The following is a 23,430-nucleotide window of genomic DNA, read 5'->3' on the forward strand; positions in this document are numbered from 1 at the left end:
GTAACCTCGTACGCCGATTGCTGACAAGGTGAGCGGCGGCACTAAACACTCTTTCGGAGTACACACTTGTGGGAGGGCAACTTAGGTAGAATAAAGCCAGTTTGTGCAAGGGCCTCCAAATTGCCTCTTTTTCCTGCCAGTATAAGTACGGACTGTGTGACGTGCCTACTTGGATGCGGTCACTCATATAATCCTCCACCATTCTATCAATGTTGAGAGAATCATATGCAGTGACAGTAGACGACATGTCCGTAATCGTTGTCAGGTCCTTCAGTCCGGACCAGATGTCAGCATCAGCAGTCGCTCCAGACTGCCCTGCATCACCGCCAGCGGGTGGGCTCGGAATTCTGAGCCTTTTCCTCGCACCCCCAGTTGCGGGAGAATGTGAAGGAGGAGATGGTGACAGGTCACGTTCCGCTTGACTTGACAATTTTGTCACCAGCAGGTCTTTGCACCCCAGCAGACTTGTGTCTGCCGGAAAGAGAGATCCAAGGTAGGCTTTAAATCTAGGATCGAGCACGGTGGCCAAAATGTAGTGCTCTGATTTCAACAGATTGACCACCCGTGAATCCTTGTTAAGCGAATTAAGGGCTGCATCCACAAGTCCCACATGCCTAGCGGAATCGCTCCCTTTTAGCTCCTTCTTCAATGCCTCCAGCTTCTTCTGCAAAAGCCTGATGAGGGGAATGACCTGACTCAGGCTGGCAGTGTCTGAACTGACTTCACGTGTGGCAAGTTCAAAGGGCATCAGAACCTTGCACAACGTTGAAATCATTCTCCACTGCACTTGAGACAGGTGCATTCCACCTCCTATATCGTGCTCAATTGTATAGGCTTGAATGGCCTTTTGCTGCTCCTCCAACCTCTGAAGCATATAGAGGGTTGAATTCCACCTCGTTACCACTTCTTGCTTCAGATGATGGCAGGGCAGGTTCAGTAGTTTTTGGTGGTGCTCCAGTCTTCTGTACGTGGTGCCTGTACGCCGAAAGTGTCCCGCAATTTTTCTGGCCACCGACAGCATCTCTTGCACGCCCCTGTCGTTTTTTAAAAAATTCTGCACCACCAAATTCAAGGTATGTGCAAAACATGGGACGTGCTGGAATTTGCCCATATTTAATGCACACACAATATTGCTGGCGTTGTCCGATGCCACAAATCCACAGGAGAGTCCAATTGGGGTAAGCCATTCCGCGATGATCTTCCTCAGTTGCCGTAAGAGGTTTTCAGCTGTGTGCGTATTCTGGAAACCGGTGATACAAAGCGTAGCCTGCCTAGGAAAGAGTTGGCGTTTGCGAGATGCTGCTACTGGTGCCGCCGCTGCTGTTCTTGCGGCGGGAGTCCATACATCTACCCAGTGGGCTGTCACAGTCATATAGTCCTGACCCTGCCCTGCTCCACTTGTCCACATGTCCGTGGTTAAGTGGACATTGGGTACAGCTGCATTTTTTAGGACACTGGTGACTCTTTTTCTGAGGTCTGTGTACATTTTCGGTATCGCCTGCCTAGAGAAATGGAACCTAGATGGTATTTGGTACCAGGGACACAGTACCTCCAACAAGTCTCTAGTTGGCTCTGCAGTAATGATGGATACCGGAACCACGTTTCTCACCACCCAGGATGCCAAGGCCTCAGTTATCCGCTTTGCAGTAGGATGACTGCTGTGATATTTCATCTTCCTCGCAAAGGACTGTTGAACAGTCAATTGCTTACTGGAAGTAGTACAAGTGGGCTTACGACTTCCCCTCTGGGATGACCATCGACTCCCAGCGGCAACAACAGCAGCGCCAGCAGCAGTAGGCGTTACACGCAAGGATGCATCGGAGGAATCCCAGGCAGGAGAGGACTCGTCAGAATTGCCAGTGACATGGCCTGCAGGACTATTGGCATTCCTGGGGATGGAGGAAATTGACACTGAGGGAGTTGGTGGGGTGGTTTGCGTGAGCTTGGTTACAAGAGGAAGGGATTTACTGGTCAGTGGACTGCTTCCGCTGTCACCCAAAGTTTTTGAACTTGTCACTGACTTATTATGAATGCGCTGCAGGTGACGTATAAGGGAGGATGTTCCGAGGTGGTTAACGTCCTTACCCCTACTTATTACAGCTTGACAAAGGGAATACACGGCTTGACACCTGTTGTCCGCATTTCTGGTGAAATACCTCCACACCGAAGAGCTGATTTTTTTGGTATTTTCACCTGGCATGTCAACGGCCATATTCCTCCCACGGACAACAGGTGTCTCCCCGGGTGCCTGACTTAAACAAACCACCTCACCATCAGAATCCTCCTGGTCAATTTCCTCCCCAGCGCCAGCAACACCCATATCCTCCTCATCCTGGTGTACTTCAACACTGACATCTTCAATCTGACTATCAGGAACTGGACTGCGGGTGCTCCTTCCAGCACTTGCAGGGGGCGTGCAAATGGTGGAAGGCGCATGCTCTTCACGTCCAGTGTTGGGAAGGTCAGGCATCGCAACCGACACAATTGGACTCTCCTTGTGGATTTGGGATTTCGAAGAATGCACAGTTCTTTGCTGTGCTGCTTTTGCCAGCTTGAGTCTTTTCATTTTTCTAGCGAGAGGCTGAGTGCTTCCATCCTCATGTGAAGCTGAACCACTAGCCATGAACATAGGCCAGGGCCTCAGCCGTTCCTTGCCACTCCGTGTGGTAAATGGCATATTGGCAAGTTTACGCTTCTCCTCCGACAATTTTATTTTAGGTTTTGGAGTCCTTTTTTTTCTGATATTTGGTGTTTTGGATTTGACATGCTCTGTACTATGACATTGGGCATCGGCCTTGGCAGACGACGTTGCTGGCATTTCATCGTCTCGGCCATGACTAGTGGCAGCAGCTTCAGCACGAGGTGGAAGTGGATCTTGATCTTTCCCTAATTTTGGAACCTCAACATTTTTGTTCTCCATATTTTAATAGGCACAACTAAAAGGCACCTCAGGTAAACAATGGAGATGGATACTAGTATACAATTATGGACTGCCTGCCGACTGCAGACACAGAGGTAGCCACAGCCGTGAACTACCGTACTGTACTGTGTCTGCAGCTAATATAGACTGGTTGATAAAGAGAAGATGTCTATGTAACTATGTATGTATAAAGAAGAATGAAAAAAAACCACGGTTAGGTGGTATACAATTATGGACGGACTGCCTGCCGAGTGCAGACACAGAGGTAGCCACAGCCGTGAACTACCGTACTGTACTGTGTCTGCAGCTAATATAGACTGGTTGATAAAGAGAAGATGTCTATGTAACTATGTATGTATAAAGAAGAATGAAAAAAATCCACGGTTAGGTGGTATTACAATTATGGACGGACTGCCTGCCGAGTGCAGAGACACAGAGGTAGCCACAGCCGTGAACTACCGTACTGTGTCTGCTGCGACTGGATGATAAATGATATAAAAAATATATATATATCACTACTGCAGCCGGACAGGTATATATTATATATTATATAATGACGGACCTGCTGGACACTGTCTGTCAGCAGAATGAGTTTTATTTTTATAGAATAAAAAAAAAAAAAAAACACACAAGTGAAGTCACACGACGAGTGTTTAACTTTTTCAGGCAATCACAATATAAGTATACTACTAACTATACTGGTGGTCAGTGTGGTCAGGTCACTGGTCAGTCACACTGGCAGTGGCACTCCTGCAGCAAAAGTGTGCACTGTTTAATTTTAATATAATATGTACTCCTGGCTCCTGCTATAACCTATAACTGGCACTGCAGTAGTGCTCCCCAGTCTCCCCCACAATTATAAGCTGTGTGAGCTGAGCAGTCAGACAGATATATATAATATTATATATAGATAATAGATGATGCAGCACACTGGCCTGAGCCTGAGCAGTGCACACAGATATGGTATGTGACTGACTGAGTCACTGTGTGTATCGCTTTTTCAGGCAGAGAACGGATATATTAAATAAACTGCACTGTGTGTCTGGTGGTCACTCACTATATAATATATTATGTACTCCTGGCTCCAGCTATAACCTATAACTGGCACTGCAGTAGTGCTCCCCAGTCTCCCCCACAATTATAAGCTGTGTGAGCTGAGCAGTCAGACAGATATATATAATATTATATATAGATAATAGATGATGCAGCACACTGGCCTGAGCCTGAGCAGTGCACACAGATATGGTATGTGACTGACTGAGTTACTGTGTGTATCGCTTTTTTCAGGCAGAGAACGGATATATTAAATAAACTGCACTGTGTGTCTGGTGGTCACTCACTATATAATATATTATGTACTCCTGGCTCCTGCTATAACCTATAACTGGCACTGCAGTAGTGCTCCCCAGTCTCCCCCACAATTATAAGCTGTGTGAGCTGAGCAGTCAGACAGATATATATAATATTATATATAGATAATAGATGATGCAGCACACTGGCCTGAGCCTGAGCAGTGCACACAGATATGGTATGTGACTGACTGAGTCACTGTGTGTATCGCTTTTTTCAGGCAGAGAACGGATATATTAAATAAACTGCACTGTGTGTCTGGTGGTCACTCACTATATAATATATTATGTACTCCTGGCTCCTGCTATAACCTATAACTGGCACTGCAGTAGTGCTCCCCAGTCTCCCCCACAATTATAAGCTGTGTGAGCTGAGCAGTCAGACAGATATATATAATATTATATATAGATAATAGATGATGCAGCACACTGGCCTGAGCCTGAGCAGTGCACACAGATATGGTATGTGACTGACTGAGTCACTGTGTGTATCGCTTTTTTCAGGCAGAGAACGGATATATTAAATAAACTGCACTGTGTGTCTGGTGGTCACTCACTATATAATATATTATGTACTCCTGGCTCCTGCTATAACCTATAACTGGCACTGCAGTAGTGCTCCCCAGTCTCCCCCACAATTATAAGCTGTGTGAGCTGAGCAGTCAGACAGATATATATAATATTATATATAGATAATAGATGATGCAGCACACTGGCCTGAGCCTGAGCAGTGCACACAGATATGGTATGTGACTGAGTCACTGTGTGCTGTGTATCGCTTTTTTCAGGCAGAGAACGGATTATAAAGTAAACTGCACTGTCCTCACTAGTAAACTCTCTCCACTCAGTCTCTACACTTCTACAGTAACAGTACTCCTCCTAGTCAGCTCCAGTAAATCTCTCTCAGTCTCTTATAATCTAAATGGAGAGGACGCCAGCCACGTCCTCTCCCTATCAATCTCAATGCACGTGTGAAAATGGCGGCGACGCGCGGCTCCTTATATAGAATCCGATTCTCGCGATAGAATCCGAGCCTCGCGAGAATCCGACAGCGTCATGATGACGTTCGGGCGCGCTCGGGTTAACCGAGCAAGGCGGGAAGATCCGAGTCGCTCGGACCCGTGAAAAAAAACATGAAGTTCTGGCGGGTTCGGATTCAGAGAAACCGAACCCGAGCTATGATTTGTGTTTCTGAATATACCACTGCTAGCAATAAAATAATGAGCACAGCTAAACGCATTTGGCCCATTATTCAATCAGATCCTGACCTGTCTACCTTATCCACACGTAGATTGTTACCATGCTATAAACACGGCCGCAATATCCGTGACATGGTAGTTCATACAGATATTTCACAGTTTCCCTCTAACACCAAGCCCACATTTCTAATGAAAAAACCAGGCAATTATAGATGTACAGGTTGTACAACTTGCCTGCATTTAGAAACCGGGGATTATATATTACATCCACAGTCAGGTCAACGCATTAAGATTTCACATGTTTTGACTTGCACAAGCAGATATGTGGTCTATTGTTTACGATGCCCTTGTGGGCTATATTATATTGGCAAAACTACCTGCCAATTTAAAGAAAGAATGTCCCAACACAGGAGCGCCATTAAACAAATTTTGGAGGCTAAGCAGATAGATCAACCCGTAGCCAAGCATTTTAAGGAATACAGACATAATCTGTCATCCTTAAGATATAAAATGTTGGATCATGTGCCATTGTCTAAACGGGGTGGTGATAGAGCCAGGCAGCTATTACAAAGGGAAGCTCGATGGATACATCGATTAAACACAGTGTCCCCTTTTGGCCTCAATGAGAATTTATCTTTTACCTGTTTTCTATAATGTATGTTTTGATTACAGATTCCATCAAATCATGCTCTTTCCAGCATATTGTATTATCTCACGTGAATTCATGTTTTATTATTATATGGTGGATATAATGATATCATAAATGTTATACATTAATCAGAGTCATCCTGTCAATATAGCATCTAACAATACCTTATTTGTTGATATAACTGTTATTAAGCAGTTACTGTCATTATACAATATTGCCAGATGTGCAAATAGCTTGTAACATTGATTCCTGATCCTTTCATATGTTTTGTAGATGTTTCTATGGTGATGGTGTACATAGTAACCAGGTAGCGTCATCGGCTGGGCAGGCTTGTCAGTGTGAGATGACGTAACCGGATATCCGTCCCCGGGGCTCCGGGGAGCTTGCACGTGTGGTGATTTGTTTGTGTATAAAGGTATGTTCACTTGTAAGATGTTTATTGCTTCTGATGACGGTTGAAATAAACCGAAACGTTAAGCGCTAGAAGACTCGTGTGGTCCTTTAGCTTTTGAAAAGTCCGTGAGTGCCGCCAATCTGTGTCTGTTTATATAGATACATATATATATATATATATATATATATATATATATATATACACATATACACACACATACATGTACGGAAACCCCCCATGAATATCCTGTGTTTGCCACTAAAATGTGCAAGTGAATTTATCTGAGCTGAACAGCCAACACTAAGAGATGATCACAGAAATATTTAACAAATGAGACATGGACATCAATTTATATAAATGTATTGTGAGAATTGAACAACACGGAGTTCCTCAGTGTGCAGCATTTCATTTATTTTAATCACATTTTTTCTTTCTTTACACTTATATATTCGCTATCTTTTGTAAAAATATATATCATATTTTAAAAGTTAAGTTTTATTCGATGCTCATTACTGTGCACCACTTTAGGGCAATCTGTCTTTCTCCATATAGCCTTTCCCAAGTATTTCAAATTGATACTTTACTGCCCGTGGTAGCACCCACCTGATATGAATACAGAATTTTTAAAGTTATTATGAAAATGGGGGTTTAATTTCTTATATGTAAAACCAGTGCGACCAGTAACTTATATAACTATCGATAGACTGCGCATGCATATGCACCGCAATGCGAACGCGCGTCGCCAAACAACAACAGACTTCGCCGAACAGTGACAATGCCCAAAATGTCCAAAGCTAATTTTTTCCAGAATACCAGTAAGTGCAATTGTATTTGCACGTATACTGACCTCCCTGATAGGGAGGTCAGTATACCATTGGTCAGGGCCACCATCAAGGGGGTGCCCTGTATACAGTTGTCACGGGCCCGACCACTCTGACAGAGAGTGGAGGGCCCGGGCTGCTCGAACTGCCCGCCGCCGCTATTACCAGCGGCCGCCGCTGGTGGGACTGTCCGCGGCCACCGCTGCTAGTACTCCAACTGCCCGCCGCTACTCCCTTCTCCTGTCTGCACGCCACCCACCGCCGCCGCAGATCCTAACAAGCATGCCGCGCCAGTGAAGAGAAGAGGAGCCGCCGCGCTGAAGTGCTCAGGAGCAGAGACAGAGTAAGTATGCATTTATGTAATTGTCATGAGAGCAAGGCAGAAGGGGGCCTGGGGGGCTGGCCGTCATTTCAGTAATCACATCATGTTTTTATCGCTCTGATTAACCCCTTAATTGGAAAAAAAACAACACACCTCCCAAGGTGAGTTTTGATTTTTGTGTGTGCAGGGGGGGTGAGCACAAGGGTGGAGGAGTGAAGGCGGGAATCGCCCGCAGGGCCTGACTCCAGGCTGGGGAATCAGCATTAGCCATTACACTGTTAAGCCCCCCCCAGTCAATAGGAGTCCACTGTAATAGTTTCTGCTAATTCCCGGGTGCCGCAATTGTTGGAAAGGTGGGGGGATGGGGGGGGGGCTGCCTATTTTGTCAGTCCCGGGCCCCACAATTTCTGGTGGCAGCCCTGCCATTGGTGTGTTTTGTTTTACACCGTTGGTGTGTTTCGGTCACTTTTTGGGTCATCAATGAATTAGAAGAGTTTCTCATATAGAAGGCAAAGAGAGCCTATATCAGGGTAGTTACAGCACACACACAGCATCATGGTATATACTTCCCAAATATCCAATTTTGGATGGAAGATGCAGCTTTTTGGGCACAATCCCGCTATCCAATCTGTAGGCCGCAATGTCTCGCATGGGTGGAAATATTGGGAGTAAACCCTTTTTACCATGCAGGAGCAATGGACATGCCCCCAGTGTGATGAGCAATGGGAGCTTACCGCATCACTATGCCCCCATTATGACGCATGATGGGAACATGAAGCACGGCCACAATTTTGCCACATGCACAATGTCCCTCCTCTCCCCTCTGAAATGCTAGGAGGTATGTAAGGGATGCGATCAAGATCATAGCTGTCGGGATACAGGCTGCCGGAATACCGACACCCTTCAAAATCCTGACGTCAGAACTCCGAATGGAGCAGCGTACACATTCCAGTATCCTGACAGCCGACATCCCGACCATAAGTATGGCCGCAAGGTTAGATTTAGGGTCAGGGGAGGGGGGGTTAGGTTTAGGTGTCAGGTGGGGAAGGGGGGGGGGTTAGAGTTAGGCTTGGGGGGGAGGTTAGGCTGCGGGGATGGGGAGTTAGGTACCCCCGGGTGGGGGGTTAGGGTCAGGCTGTGGGGGAAGGAGGATTAGGTATAGGCAGTGGGGACAGGGGATTAGGTTTAGACACATCCGGAGGGGGGTTAGGGTTAGGCACTAAGGAGGGAGATTAGGGTTAGGCAGCAGGTAATGAGGGTTAGGGGGGTGTGGAGAGGGTAGAACACCCCTTACTCAACCCTGTCTGTGTTTTCATCTTCGGGATCCCAGCATCTGTATTTCAAGCCTCGGGATCACATGCACCGGAATAACATACTGATTCCATATGTAATTGTCCCTAAACAACCATCAGTGGACATCGGTGTAATATTGTCCAATGCATCCTTACCACTAACCTAATTTGAGTGCTTCTTGACAATGTAAAGGTCTTGTACGTATATTCATAAACTAGGTGCTTCATCGCGCCCTACGGGTGCTCTTCACACCGTCGTAAGGGGCTACACCCCCTTAACCCTTGCATGCCTTTCTGGGGTTCAATATTTGTATTATATGGAGTATTACCTGCATTACTTTGTTAGTGGTTAAATATTGCACAATGAAAGGGCATGCGATGGTGAAGGAGGCGCAGCCCCTTGCGACGGCGTGAACAGCACCTGCAGGGCACGATGTACAGAATGTAGCGTGTGCGGGGAGGACTGCGGATGGGAGAGGGTGTCTGTAGATGCTGCGGGTGGAGAGGGGGGCGGAAGCGGAGGGGGCCCGGATGGGGAAGGGTCGGGAGGTGCTGCGGGTGGGGGAGGGGCAGAGGAGTGGGGGCTGCAGATGGGGGAGGGGTCCGGAGGCACTACAGGTGGGGGAGGGGCAGGGGTGCCACGGGTGGGGGAGGAGCAGGTGTGGGGATGTTGCGGATGGGTGAAGGGTTCCGGAGGTGCTGTGGGATGGGAAGGGGCAGGGGTGCCGGGGGTGGGGTAGGGGTCCGCAGGCGCCGTGGGTAGAGGAGGGGCAGGTACGGGTGGTGCGGCGGATGGGGAAGGAGGTCCGGAGGTGCTGCAGGTGGTGGAGGGGCAGGTGCGGGGGTGTCATGGGTGGGGGTGGGGTGGGTGGGGGGGCCCCAGATGGAGGAGGGTGACTGCAGATGCTGTGGGTGGAGGGGGGCAGGTGTGGGGGGAGACATATATGGGGGGTGGATGGTGGAGGGGGTCTGGAGGTGCTGTGGGTGGAGAAGGGGTGGAGGAGTGGGAGCCGCGGGTGGTGTAGGGGGTCTGGAGGCACAGCGTGTGGGGGAGGGGTGGAGTGCCGCATGTGGTGGAGGGGAAGGTGCGGAGGTGTGGTGCATTGGGGAGGGGTCTGGAGGCGCTGCGGGTACTGTACCTGCCAAAAAGGTAGTTGGAGGGTATGCAGTAACAGGGCCAGGACAGGGATGACAGGGTCAGAACTGGGGTGATGGGGCCAGGACAGGGGTGACAGGGTCAGAACAGGGGTGATGGGGCCAGGACAGGGGTGACAGGGTCAGGACAGGGGTGACGGGGCCAGGACAGGGGTGACGGGGCCAGGACAGGGGTGACGGGGGAAGGACAGGGACGACGGGGCCAGGACAGAAATGACAGGGACAGGATAGGGGTGACAGGGCCAGGGTAGGGTCGGCAGGACCAGGACAGGGGTGACAGGGCCAGTATAGGGTTGACAGGGCAAGCACAGGGGTGACAGGGCCAGGATAGGGGTAACAGGGCCAGCATAAGGGTGACAGGGCCAGGATAAGGGTGAAAGGGCCAGGATAAGGGTGACAGGGCAGGGCAAGGCCAGGGGTGACAGGGACATGACAGAACACAGGGCACGGGAGAGATTGGTATTAGGGACAAAACAGTGGTGACAGACAGATGTGTCTTACCGGAGTCACTGCTGCTGGCTGCTGCTGTTCCACTCCAACCTGTTGAGATCTGCTGCTGCTGGAGACTTGGCATAGCTGACTCTCTGGAGTCCTGCTTCCTCTGCCCGTCCGCATCCCCCCCCCCCCCCCCCACTCCTCAGTCACACACCGTGGACCTCGCGCGGCTGCCGGACACTGTGGTAAGGGGAGCCACGATTAGGCCACGCCCCCAACCCCACAGCAGGCACAGCAATGAGATAGGGCTTCCCTGTCTCAAGTGCCCTGGGCCCCCCGGACTCATAATCAGCAGCTCACAGAGCGCTGGGCATGCCCCCTCACTGACGAAAATGGGGGCCCTCCCGTGAAGCCATGCCCCATTTTCGTTGGCCACGCCCCATTTTTGCCGCGTGTGTGTCCCTCCTTCTGCCTGAAGAAAGCTCCTGAAGAAAGCTGGGAGGTATGCACCCCTGCCTGTGCCATGCCCATACTATCTGCTTCTGCTCCTAGTCTCCTATAGATTTGGCCAGATCTGTGACTCATTTGACTAACTCCGCCCAGTGTTGTGACTCCGCCCAGCGTTAGCAAATGAGTCACAAAGTCACAGATCTGGGCTATTATATAGGAGATGTGCACGTTATCTTGGCAGCTCACAGCAAGGGACTGAGGTGTTTACATTTAACATAATCTGTCTCTTGGCAACTTTGTTGGTCCATAAATTTGTCTGAACAGGAAATTTAGGCTTTAATTACCTACTTACTTAAGGCATGTGAGGATCGGCAGCTGAACTTATTTCAGTATATTTGCAGTTAAGCATCTGTGTTCAACAGCTTATTTAGAAAGACGATTGGTGAGATTCTATAGAACTGAGCAGAAAATGTAGATTTTATGATTGCTCCTTTTATTTAAATAGATCATCTATTGACCTGTCAATCAATTTCAGTAGTTACAGCTTTACGTGGTATTTAATATCTTTACAGATTACTGTACTGCTATATAGGAAAGAAGGGTGGGGAAGCCGATGGGGCTATGGAGCAGGCTGCGGGTAACAACAGGGACAGCTCTACTGTGGCCCATAATTAAAAGGGACCCAACAACACCATTCAAATGAAGATGTTGGTAGTCTACTTATATTGAAATTGTGAGCCTGGGGGCTAGTTCAGTAAGGATAGCAAATTCTGCTAATCAGCAGAATTTGCTATCCTTTGGATCGCATGCTGGGGGCCGCCCATCGCTGGGCTAGACCGGCCAGCATGCTGACCGGAGCCTTCCCCCGTTCAACAAGCAGAAATTGCGAAGTGTTCGCAATTTCTGCTTGTTAGCAGAAACTGTGGGAGCCTCCTGCCGGCGCAGCTTAGCTGCAGCCGCAGGAGACTCGCAGCCAGTTTCCTGATCGCAGCGACTGCGTGTGACATCACGCAGCCACCGCGATCACAACCATGCATGCCCCCGTTCGCCCGCCTCCCCCCACCATTCGCGCCGCCCCTGCAACGCTCCATCTCCTCCCTGGAAATGGAGCGTTGCTGCCTGCCCCCCGCCCCGCAACCGCCTCTGCCTGATTGACAGGCAGAGGCGACCGCTTTTTCTGTGGACTCCCCGCAGAAAGTGCGGGCGCATGCACAGGATGGGCTCTGCGCATGCACCCGCTGGGCCATCGTAAAAATTCTGGTTGGATCGCAATTTGCGATCCAACCTGAATTAGCCCCCTGATCCAGAGGCTGATGCTATGACAATGTTTGCGCAGTTGCCTGAAGTTTTTGTACTAAGCATGTGTCGCAATGATTTACCAAAGTCGGTCGCAGTGAGAATTTGGGCATAGAGAGATCAACAGTCAGTGTGCGTTTATGGGAAGTAACGGGGGGAAGGGGTGCGGCTATTCAAATCGGGCATGTCACAAGCATTTTATGGTTGTGTCACATACAGCGACTGCATCTTTTTTTCACAGTTACAATGTTCTGTACAATTTCTGAGCAAACATAGGGTTCCTCAAAAGTTCAATGGTGCGAGTGACATGAATCTGATGATGCGTCTTTTTACGTGAGCGGCGGATTAGAGGGGCAGCTGGTGGCTGTCTGTACAAATTACAGCTGCTGCAGCATTAGCGTGAACACAGAGTTCGCAGTCACAAATGAGATGACGTCCACCTCTGAATCAGGCCCAGTATCTTTACTACAAGAGACGGTAACAAAAAAGTATCAGGAATAAAAATGGGTTAGCTGGACAGCTGGAGGCCTAACTATTTTCATGCCTGCAGTGTCGCTTCCTCAGAGGCAAGAACCCATTTTACTACATGAGTGTGCATACCAAAAGCTTTAAGGGGCATATTTACCACAATCCACATTTTTAATGTGGATGTGATAAATATGGCACATGAATTCACTATGTTTCTCTTACCAAGAGATGGGTAAAAGCTGGATGCAGTGTGATAACGTAACATTATCACTCTACGTCAGAGCTGGATTAAGGCATTGGGGGGCCCCGGGGAATTTAAGGCAGGGGGGCCCTGACATAAAATATATATATATATATATATATATATATATATATATATATAGAGCATGTAAACGGCGGCACTCCAAGGACTTATTTTAGTTGCAGTAAATGTAGGTGACAAACACGCATGGTGTTTGTCACCTACATTTACTGCAACTAAAATAAGTCCTTGGAGTGCCGCCGTTTACATGCTATACACCACTCGCTGTAAGGCGTCTGAGGAGGGCACCGAGGCGAATACCACTGAGGAATACTGAGTGCCGGCTTTTCTGCAAATATATATATATATATATACACATACATACACATATATACTTATACAGACAGGGTAATAAACAGCACTCAAGAATAAATTTGTCAGGGTCTCACAGCGTCATGAACTCAGCCTTTTGGTGACATTTATTCACCTTCATCAGGAGAAGCCTATATATATATATATATATATATATATATATATATATACCAAATATTTATCCAGATCCAAACAGAAATCCAGAATAGAGGGCACTCACCAGTCCAACTTCATTAAAGAATTTATTGATACATCAGAGTCAGCACATAATTTTGACGTTTCGGCTATGATAAGCCTTTTTCAAGACAGCCCAAGATACATCTGCTCAGCATGCCAGGAACAAGCATATATATATAATACAAATCTATACTGTATATATAGATAGAGATACATGTTACACATATAGCCTACACACATCATGGCTTCTGCACACACATAACACAAACATCCTGTATTGCACACACACATATGTATGGAGCACAGTACCTACAGATACACAGCTCCAGTACACAGACGTAGTAGGACCAGCACACTACCAGGGTGAGTACCGGCACCCAGCCCACCACTCGCTGGTAGCACCGCAGGGCGTGAGACGCCGTCATTATCCCTGAGCAGCCGGCACTGAGCTGCTGCTGAGCCGCTGCTCCACAAGCAGCCCAGCAAAGCCCTGCAGCGCCGGCGTCTGTGAGCACCGCGCCACAGATCGGATCTCTATTAAGGATCCGATCCACAGGTCTGCGCTCGCCGCTGACAGCATCCGATCCACAGGTCTGCGCTCGCCGCTGACAGCAGGCTGCTGTCAGTGGTGAGCGCAGCCCTGTGGATCGGATCCTTAATAGAGATCCGATCTGTGGCGGCTCGTGGCGCGGGGGGCCCTTGCAGGCAGGGGGGCCTGGGGTTACTTACCCCCAGAGACCCCCCCTTAATCCGGCTCTGCTCTACGTCCCAGTTCAGGTCCTCGGCCCGGGCTGCCATCAGAAATGATGGGGCCCAGGACTGATACATTTCCCCCGTACCACCACCACCACCACCACCACACACACTGCCCCATAGCTTACCATTTGAGGGTAGCAGTGAGGCTCGACAGGGGCCAGGCCACCTGCCTGGGAACTGGCAGGGCAGGCAGCAACATAGGGACCGAGTTGCGGGCGGTGGTATTCTTTCTTCCTATAGAGCTGGCCATGAGCCAAACTGAGCTTGCGGACCGGCAGCTAATCAGGCCGGCTCTATAGAAATAATACAGCTGTAGCTAAACCTCTGTCCCTTCGTGGCTGCCTGCCCTGCCGGTTTGTAGGCAGGTGGCCTGGTCCTCGTTGATCCTCCCTGCTGCCACCCAGGCCCTATCTCAGTCAGGGCCCGGGACTGGAGTCCGCACTATCCCCCCTTGATGGCGGGCCTGTCCTCGGCGCAGACTTCGTGAATGGATGTCGATTGGGAAGTGCGTCATAGGGTCAACAGAGAGGAATAAGAGGATCCGTCTCCGTAAAAATTAGCAAAACAATATGCTATAGTAAAGGATAATGCATTCCGGAACACAAATAAATGATAAACCACTTTAAATCCATCAGTTGCTGCTTATTGACATACGTGACCGGTAGTGAATAGACCCCCATGAGGTAGGTTTACTAAGGCACGAGTCTTAAAAGTCACCAATGATTGGTTTTGACATATACCCATTTTCACTGCCTAAAAAACCCGGGTAATTGCCATGTCTACCCGGGATGTGGCTCAGTGGAAATAGCTCCAAGGAAAAAATCACTGGTGTACTGACCCAGGATTTCTTCCCGGGAATCAAGCAGGGTTTTATCGGCTAAAACCCGGTAACACTGCAGTAGAAATAGCTCTTAACCGGGTTTTTTGACCCAGGTAACTACAAAAGCCGCTGATTGGTCCTTCAAGGGCGCTGGCTACTGGACTGTTCTGTCATGCTTAGGATGGGATAAGAATTAGCCAATGATCCCTATTAAATACTTCTTTTTGTTAGTGTCACAGTTGGTCCAAAGTATTTAGTTTTGGTGCATACATACACACACACACACACACACACACAATAAAATTATAAATGTAATTTATGCACCTTATCTTGCTAACGCTACTTGCAGTATTTCCCCTGAAATATCAGGCACAGCAGAAGCATTGCTGTAATGCTGATGGGCTCTGCAGAACTACGGGCCCAATCATGCCCTAGACTTGCTGAGCCTTGCTTTTCCACAACAGTTCAACAAACACAGTGTGACCTCATCTTTGTGAGCCTGAATAAATGCCATTTTTAATGAGATCCACAGGTTTTGCTGGGCTTAGTGGAAATGGAGGCAACCCGGGAAAAACCCAGGATGAGGGTGCAGTGAAAATGGGGTCTAAGTCGTGACCGACCTGGCAAAATGCAGGGTAAAAAATCCCGGGACAATTCCGGGATTTTGGTGGAAAAGGGGTGTAATAGTTTTAAAACGGAAACAGGAATCAATGCTAATTTAGACAAAAAAATGGAAAAAAAAGGTGGAGGAGGTACTCCAGTGCTGGCTCTGTTGGAGATCAAACCTGTTGAACTCAGCGACAAGGGTGGACGTGAGTGATGTTCCCGGGATCGCTACTTCATTACCTAAGCTGATCTGAACTGTTTAAAACACAGTTCCACTTGATTTGGTAAACCTCCATTTTATAAGCTAACTGGATTACCTGCCTTGTCAAACTTATGCCATTTTGCACAGACCTTTGGATTTTAGAAATTTTATATGTTTTATATGCTGTTTGTATGTATTAAAAATTGTATTACACTATATTCTCTATCCCATAGTCTGTGTTTTATGTACATATGATGGGGATGATCTGAGGAGAATCAAGTGAATTATTGGCTGAACGGAAGCGCCAGTTAAGTGGTTTTTTCCATTTTTTTGTCTAAATTTGCACTACTGGTGAAGGGTTAAGGATACCTTCTGGAGTTTACCACTGACCGGCTGCTTGTGCGCACGGAGAAGTTTTTATATCCCTCATTTCTATATTCACTTTCATCCAGGAATCAATGCTAGTTCAACCTGGTTTATAACTAATTCCTGTTGCCGTTTTAAGACAATCAGTCACAGCTGGCAATGATTTTCGGCTTTGAAAAACAGACATTCAGCAAATCCACCTGCAGCACTTTCATTTGCTAAAATATTAATAATGTTTGCATGCTGTCAGGACTCCAGGGATGTGCTTATTATGAGACAACCTGCGCACGCTTTATTGGGAGAAAAATAAAGGCATTTTTAAAAAATGTTATGTTCCCTGTGGAATCCAGTGTACCTCGCAGAAAGAGATTTAACAAAGGTAAGTTCTTACCATAAATCTCCTTTTCTGCAGCGGGGTACACTGGTATTCCACAGGGAATAACATCGGGGATGTCCTAAAGAAGTTCCCTATGGGAGGGGATGCACTATAGCCGGCACAAGAACCCGGCGTCCAAAGGAAGCATCCTGGGAGGCGGAAGTATCGAAGGCATAGAACCTTATGAAAGTGTTCACTGAGGACCACGTAGCTGCCTTGCACAATTGTTCAAGGGTCGCACCACGGCAGGCCCTCCAAGAAGGTCCAACAGACCGAGTAGAATGGGCTTTGATGGTAGCAGGAGCTGGAAGGCCAGCCTGTACATAAGCATGTGCACTCACCATTCTAATCCATCTGGCCAAGGTCTGCTTGTTAGCAGGCCAGCCACGTTTGTGAAAACCAAACAGTACAAAGAGAGAATCAGACTTCCTAACGGAGGCTGTCCTCTTCACATAGATACGGAGACACCGTACCACATCCAAAGACAACTCTTTGGAGGACAAATCCGGAGAGACAAAGGCCGTAACCACAATCTCCTGGTTAAGGTGGAAAGAAGACACCACCTTAGGTAGATAACCAGGACGCGTCCGAAGAACCGCCCGGTCACGGTGAAATATCAGATAGGGGGACCTACAAGACAAGGCACCCAAATCTGATACCCGTCTAGCAGAGGCAATAGCCAGCAGAAACAAGACCTTGAGGGAAAGCCACTTAAAGTCCGCAGATCCAAGAGGCTCAAACGGAGACTCTTGCAAAGCCTCCAGAACCACCAACAAATCTCAAGGAGCCACAGGTGGGACATAGGGAGGTTGAATCCTTAAAAAACACCCCGAGTGAATGTATGAGCATCAGGCAGAGTTGCAATTTTTCTCTGAAACCATACCAACAAGGCAGAAATATGAACCTTGAGGGAGGCCAGTTGAAGGCCCAAGTCCAAGCCCTGTTGTAGGAAGGCTAAAAGTTTGGCCGTACTAAACCTGTAAACGTCATGATTGTTAGAAGCGCACCAAGCAAAGTAAGAATTCTAGACCCTATGGTAAATCCGAGCAGTAGCTGGCTTACGGGCCTTCAACATAATTTGAATGACCGCCTCAGAAAATCCTTTGGCCCTCAGTATGGAAGCTTCAAGAGCCACACCATCAAAGCCAGTCGGGCCAAATTATGGTAAACACAAGGGCCCTGAACAAGGAGGTCTGGTCATTGCGGAAGCAGAAGAGGACGCTCTAGCGAGAGACCCTGTAGGTCTGAGAACCAATGTCATCTGGGCCACGCTGGAGCTATTAGAAGAAGGATTAGTCCTTCTTGCTTGAACTTCCTCACTACTCTGGGCAGGAGTGACACCAGAGGGAACACGTACGGGCACCGAAAGTTCCATGGAATTGCCATTGCGTCCACAAACGCCACTTGAGGATCCATTGTTCTTGCTCCGAAGACCGGAACCTTGTAATTGTGTTGAGACGCCATCAGGTCTACATCTGGTAGGCCCCACTTGTCCACTAGGCGTTGAAATACTTCTGGATGAAGGCTCCACTCTCCGGTGTGTACGTCCTGACGACAGAGGAAGTCCGCTTTCCAGTTGAGGACCCCCGGAATGAACACTGCCGATATGGCTGGCAGATAGCGTTCTGCCCATGGAAAAATCTTTGACACTTCCATCATTGCCATGCTGCTTCGAGTGCCACCTTGATGATTTATGTACGCCACCTTGGTGGCGTTGTCTGACTGTACTTGAACAGGCCTGTTCAGTACCAGATGCTGGGCCAGTTTCAGAGCATTGAACACTGCCCGCAATTCTAGAATGTTTATTGGGAGGAGAACTCATCCCTGGTCCACCGACCCTGAAGATAGTGTTGCTCCAACATCGCGCCCCAACTCCTCAGACTGGCATCCGTCATCAGAAGGACCTAGTTGGAGATCCAAAAGGGACGACCCCTGTTCAATTGTTGGTCCTGCAGCCACCAGGTCAGTGACAGACAGACCTCCGGAGACAAGGAGATCTTTTGAGACCTGATCCGGTGAGGTAGGCCATCCCACTTGGCAAGAATCAGTTTCTGCAGAGGGCGGGAATGAAATTGAGTGTACTCCACCATGTCAAAAGCCGACACCATGAGGCCTAGTACTTGCATCGCCGAGTGTATCGACACATGCGGATGAGAGAGATAGCAACGTATCTTGTCCTGAAGCTTCAGGACTTTCTCCTGTGACAAAACACTCCCAGATGCACCATGCTCTGGGCAGGGACCGGGGATGATTTCTTCCAGTTGATGAGCCATCCGTGGGCTTGCAGAAACTGGACCGTCAGATCCAAATGACATACATACATAGTAACATAGTATCTAAGGTTGAAAAAAAAATTGTCCATCGAGTTTAACCTATTTGTGGTCTCCTATGCACGATTATTATGTATAAAATTTTGACTGAAGTTGATGACTGCTGTTACGTTTTACCCCTCTTTTTTATAATAACCATAGTGTGTGACTATGCCCCGGAACCCTGGATATCCTTATCCATTATGAATTAATCTAACCCATTCTTAAAGGTGTTGACTGAGTCGGCCATTACAACTCCCTCAGGCAGGGAATTCCAAACACGTATTGTCCTTACCGTAAAAAAGCCTTTACTATTGTGCGTAATCTCCTCTCCTCTAACCTGAGTGAGTGTCCACGAGTTCTCTGTGTTGATCTAACCAAAAACAGGTCCTGCGCAAGATCTGTATATTGTCCCCTTATATATTTGTAAATGTTGATAATGTCCCCTCTTAATCTCCTCTTTTCCAGTGTAAACATGCCTAGTCTTGCAAGCCTTTCCTCGTATTCCAGCATCTCCATACCCTTAATTAGTTTGGTCACCCGCCTCTGAACCTTTTCTAGCTCCAGGATATCCTTTTTGTAGTAAGGTGCCCAGAATTGTACACAGTATTCAAGGTGTGGCCTCACAAGTGATTTATATAACGGGAGTATAATACTCTCGTCCCTAGCATCAATTCCCCGTTTTATGCATGCTAATATCTTATTAGCCTTCTTTGCTGCAGTCCTACTTTGGGTACTACTGCTTAGTCTGCTATCTATGAGGACACCTAAGTCCTTTTCCAGTACAGAATCCCCTAATTTTACCCCATTTAGTAGGTAGGTGTTATTTTTGTTCTTGTTACCACAGTGCATTACCTTACACTTGTCTGTATTGAAGCGCATTCTCCATTTCGCTGCCCAAGCTTCTAATTTAACTAAGTCATTCTGAAGTGACTCAGCATCCCCCTCCGCATTTATTACTTTACACAATTTGGTATCATCTGCAAAAATTTACACCATGCTCTCTAGACCTTCTGTTAGGTCGTTAATGAAAATCTTGAACAATAGCGGTCCTAATAATGAGCCTTGCGGCACACCACTTAGCACTTCAGTCCAATTTGAAAAAGATCCATTAACCACAATGCGCTGCTCCCTATTATCTAACCAGTTTTTGACCCAAGTGCATATTGTGCTTCCTAGCCCTGTTTCTTGTAGCTTGTAGATAAGTCTCATGTGTGGTACAGTGTCAAATGCTTTGGCAAAATCTAAAAAGATTACATCCACCTCTTTACCCTGATCTAGGTTTGCGCTTACTTTTTCATAAAAGCCAAGTAAGTTGGTTTGACAGGATGTGTCCTTCATAAACCCATGTTGATTCCTTTTAATGACCTTATTGACTTCAAGGACTTCTGAATACTATCTCTTAGAATACCTTCCAATACTTTCCCCACTATAGATGTAAGACTAACTGGTCTATAATTACCTGGTTCAGCTTTACTTCCCTTTTTGAATATAGGCACTACTTCCGCTATACGCCAGTCTTTGGGAACCATACCTGATATTACTGAATCCTTAAAGATCAAAAATAGCGGTTTTGCAAGTTCAGAGTGAAGCTCCATTAGAACCCTTGGGTGAATACCATCGGGACCTGGTGACTTATTCATCTTTAAATGTTTTAATCGGTCACAGACTACTTCCTTGCTTAAATAAGTACCTATTAGTGGTGTAAATATCTAATTGCTTTCTAACAAATATTTAAAATTCCCGCTCTAATATATACTGCAGACGCCAGGCGCATCTTAGAACCATATACGATAAAAGTGCACTGTACATCTCAAAACACTACATCCCTTAAGAGAAAAGAATACACCCACACATTTTCTGAGTTCCAAAGCTCATTGATGTATATATTTGTTATTAAAAGGATATGTATTCAATATATCACAAAGTACAGTATACATATAGTTACATGGTTACAATTTATACAGTAAGCAGTTAATACAAAATACATACAGTTACAGGCCAGCATACCATACCATTCCCTCAATGCATCCTCCTCTTATTATATCTCTCTCTCTCAGCAAATAAATACAGGAACTGGTCTGGCAACATCTCCACCATCGTCTGGGACGAAACAGCACACATCTAGTCTAAGGGAGGGAACTTTCTCATTCATGATGAGTCACTTGTCTGTTTGTATGCTAACAAGGTTCAGCCTTGAAGACATCAAAAGGGCTGGCCTGAGTTTCCTGTCCACCACCTGTTTGGAATGTCCATTGTCCTAATAAGAGTGATTTTAGCTTTCATACATTTAATCATAACTACTTGTTGCAATGTCCTACAACTTAATAACAAGTATCAAATGAATCTACACATTAATCTGGTTGCTTTAACACCAAATATGACATGTCTATCTTGCTCTGCTCCAATAATACGCATACATGACGTTACTCCATTATATCATTTTAAATCATTATGATGTCTGGAGCTTGATATGTTATAATTATGTGCTGTATGAAATAAGTGTTGAATCCATCTCTGTGGCATGTCCATGTAAATGCGTGTGTTACCATATATTGCTGTGCTCGCTGCGCGTATTTGCAAGCATAGCGACTCATAATGTGTGTAATCTGTATGTTCTCTCTATGTAATATTTTTGACTTCGACAGTCCACCCTTTGGCAGTAAACAATAACTGCCATCAATTAACATAAGAAAAAAAAATTCAGACAATAATCGGTGACCTAGACACAAGTATGTATTAATTTCGCAAATCAGATGTTTGACCATATTTGGGGAAGACAGGGAGGAGGACGAGACATCCTCTATATGCACTTGGCGGTCATGGGACCACTGGTTGGGTGTGGGACAACATTCAACCTATAGAGTATGCTGGGACAGTGCTTTGGCCTATAATGTCTGATTTGGACGAACATTTCACACATACATGTACTTACGTCTTTATACACTGATGTTTGGATTCAATTGAGGTTCTGCTGGGTAGATGAAGAAAACACAAACAAATCGTGAAAGTGACATATAAAATTTTCATGATCTACATATTCCTATCCTTTTCTGAACATTGTTTCCATTTCTGGAACGTATGCTAGGTCTGTTTAATAACTGAACAAGGGTTATAAGTAGTGTCCTTCCTAAATAACATAAACCCTCAGAGTTCGGGGAGAGCCACTCATAAACCTTTCTTACACATATATTAATGAGCTCTTTATCTGCAATGTGTGAATAGCCATTGTCTGATTACCGACTTTCCTGCAATGGGAATCGTGGACCCAAGTCTCTCTCTCGGCTACTTTCACTGGGATAGTGCTGTCAACAAAACTTGGTACGGTCCTTCCCACCTATTAGGCAACCTGAGCATAAGAACAATCACACAGTCTCTTGGTTCACAATTAAGACAGTTAGTATTTGGCATACCAGCAATTAACAGTATCAAGTTCTTTTGTCAAGTTCTCAAATGCTGGCTCATCTCAATAAGGTACTGTACTGTCACCTCATTGGTGTATTTCTGATCATTGTGCGGATCAATCATGACATGAGGTTGTTTTCCAAAAACAACAAAAAAGACACAAATACCAAAACAAAAACAAAAACAAATTTCGAAGAGGGTGATTCGTTAAGTGAAGATCTGGGAGTGGTTCCGATGCTACATAATACTAGTGGCAGTATCTCTGATCACAATAGTACAATTTCAAGCTTTGCTCCTACTTCTAGGGGTACCATTATCTACACACAAATTTCTGTGCAATTTTTTCTTTGCGGTAAACACAGCAGCTTCCATGGCGGCAGGAAATGCCTCTACCCAGTTTGAGAAAACATCAGTGCACACCAATACATAAAAATAATTCCTAAAGGGTGTTAACTGTACGAAGTCGTTGTGTGTTTGCAATGTAGAGTACCATGAGCATAACTCAAAAAAAAGAAAAAAAACATCTCTAGAGGAGAGAAAGAAGAAGAAAATGAAAAAGAAAATGTCAGGTTTGCCGTTCACCAACAGGCTGTCACACCATCATGCATATCGGTGTCTGTACACAGTCTCCCTTCACCAGTATTCTTATTCTCCACCCTTTGTGCATGACCAGGCACATTGCAGTAATACTGGTGTCGTCGTGCTGGTGAGATATACTGGATTAGGGCAGAACTCTGACGGACCGAGTAGGAATATGGCGTTTGAACTGTAATCGGGTCCATGTATTGTACCCTCCTGTCGAACTGTCGATGAACGTAAGAGATGATGAGGAAACTTTGAAGAAAAATCACATAGAGGTTAGTAACAGATAAGTTTGGAGGCAAAGAGGATTTTACAAAAAATTGACAACTGGATTGGGCACTATGGGGAATGATTTTTCTACTAGGTATACACCCCTAAAAAAAAATTCTATGTGTCGTATCTCTACTGGGACTATCCCAGCCATCAATCCAGTGTCCTGTCCATCCTAAATTCATAGGGAACCCGGTA

This window comes from Pseudophryne corroboree, chromosome 9 (assembly GCF_028390025.1).
Source record: "Pseudophryne corroboree isolate aPseCor3 chromosome 9, aPseCor3.hap2, whole genome shotgun sequence".
In the NCBI taxonomy this organism is placed as follows: Eukaryota; Metazoa; Chordata; class Amphibia; order Anura; family Myobatrachidae; genus Pseudophryne; species Pseudophryne corroboree.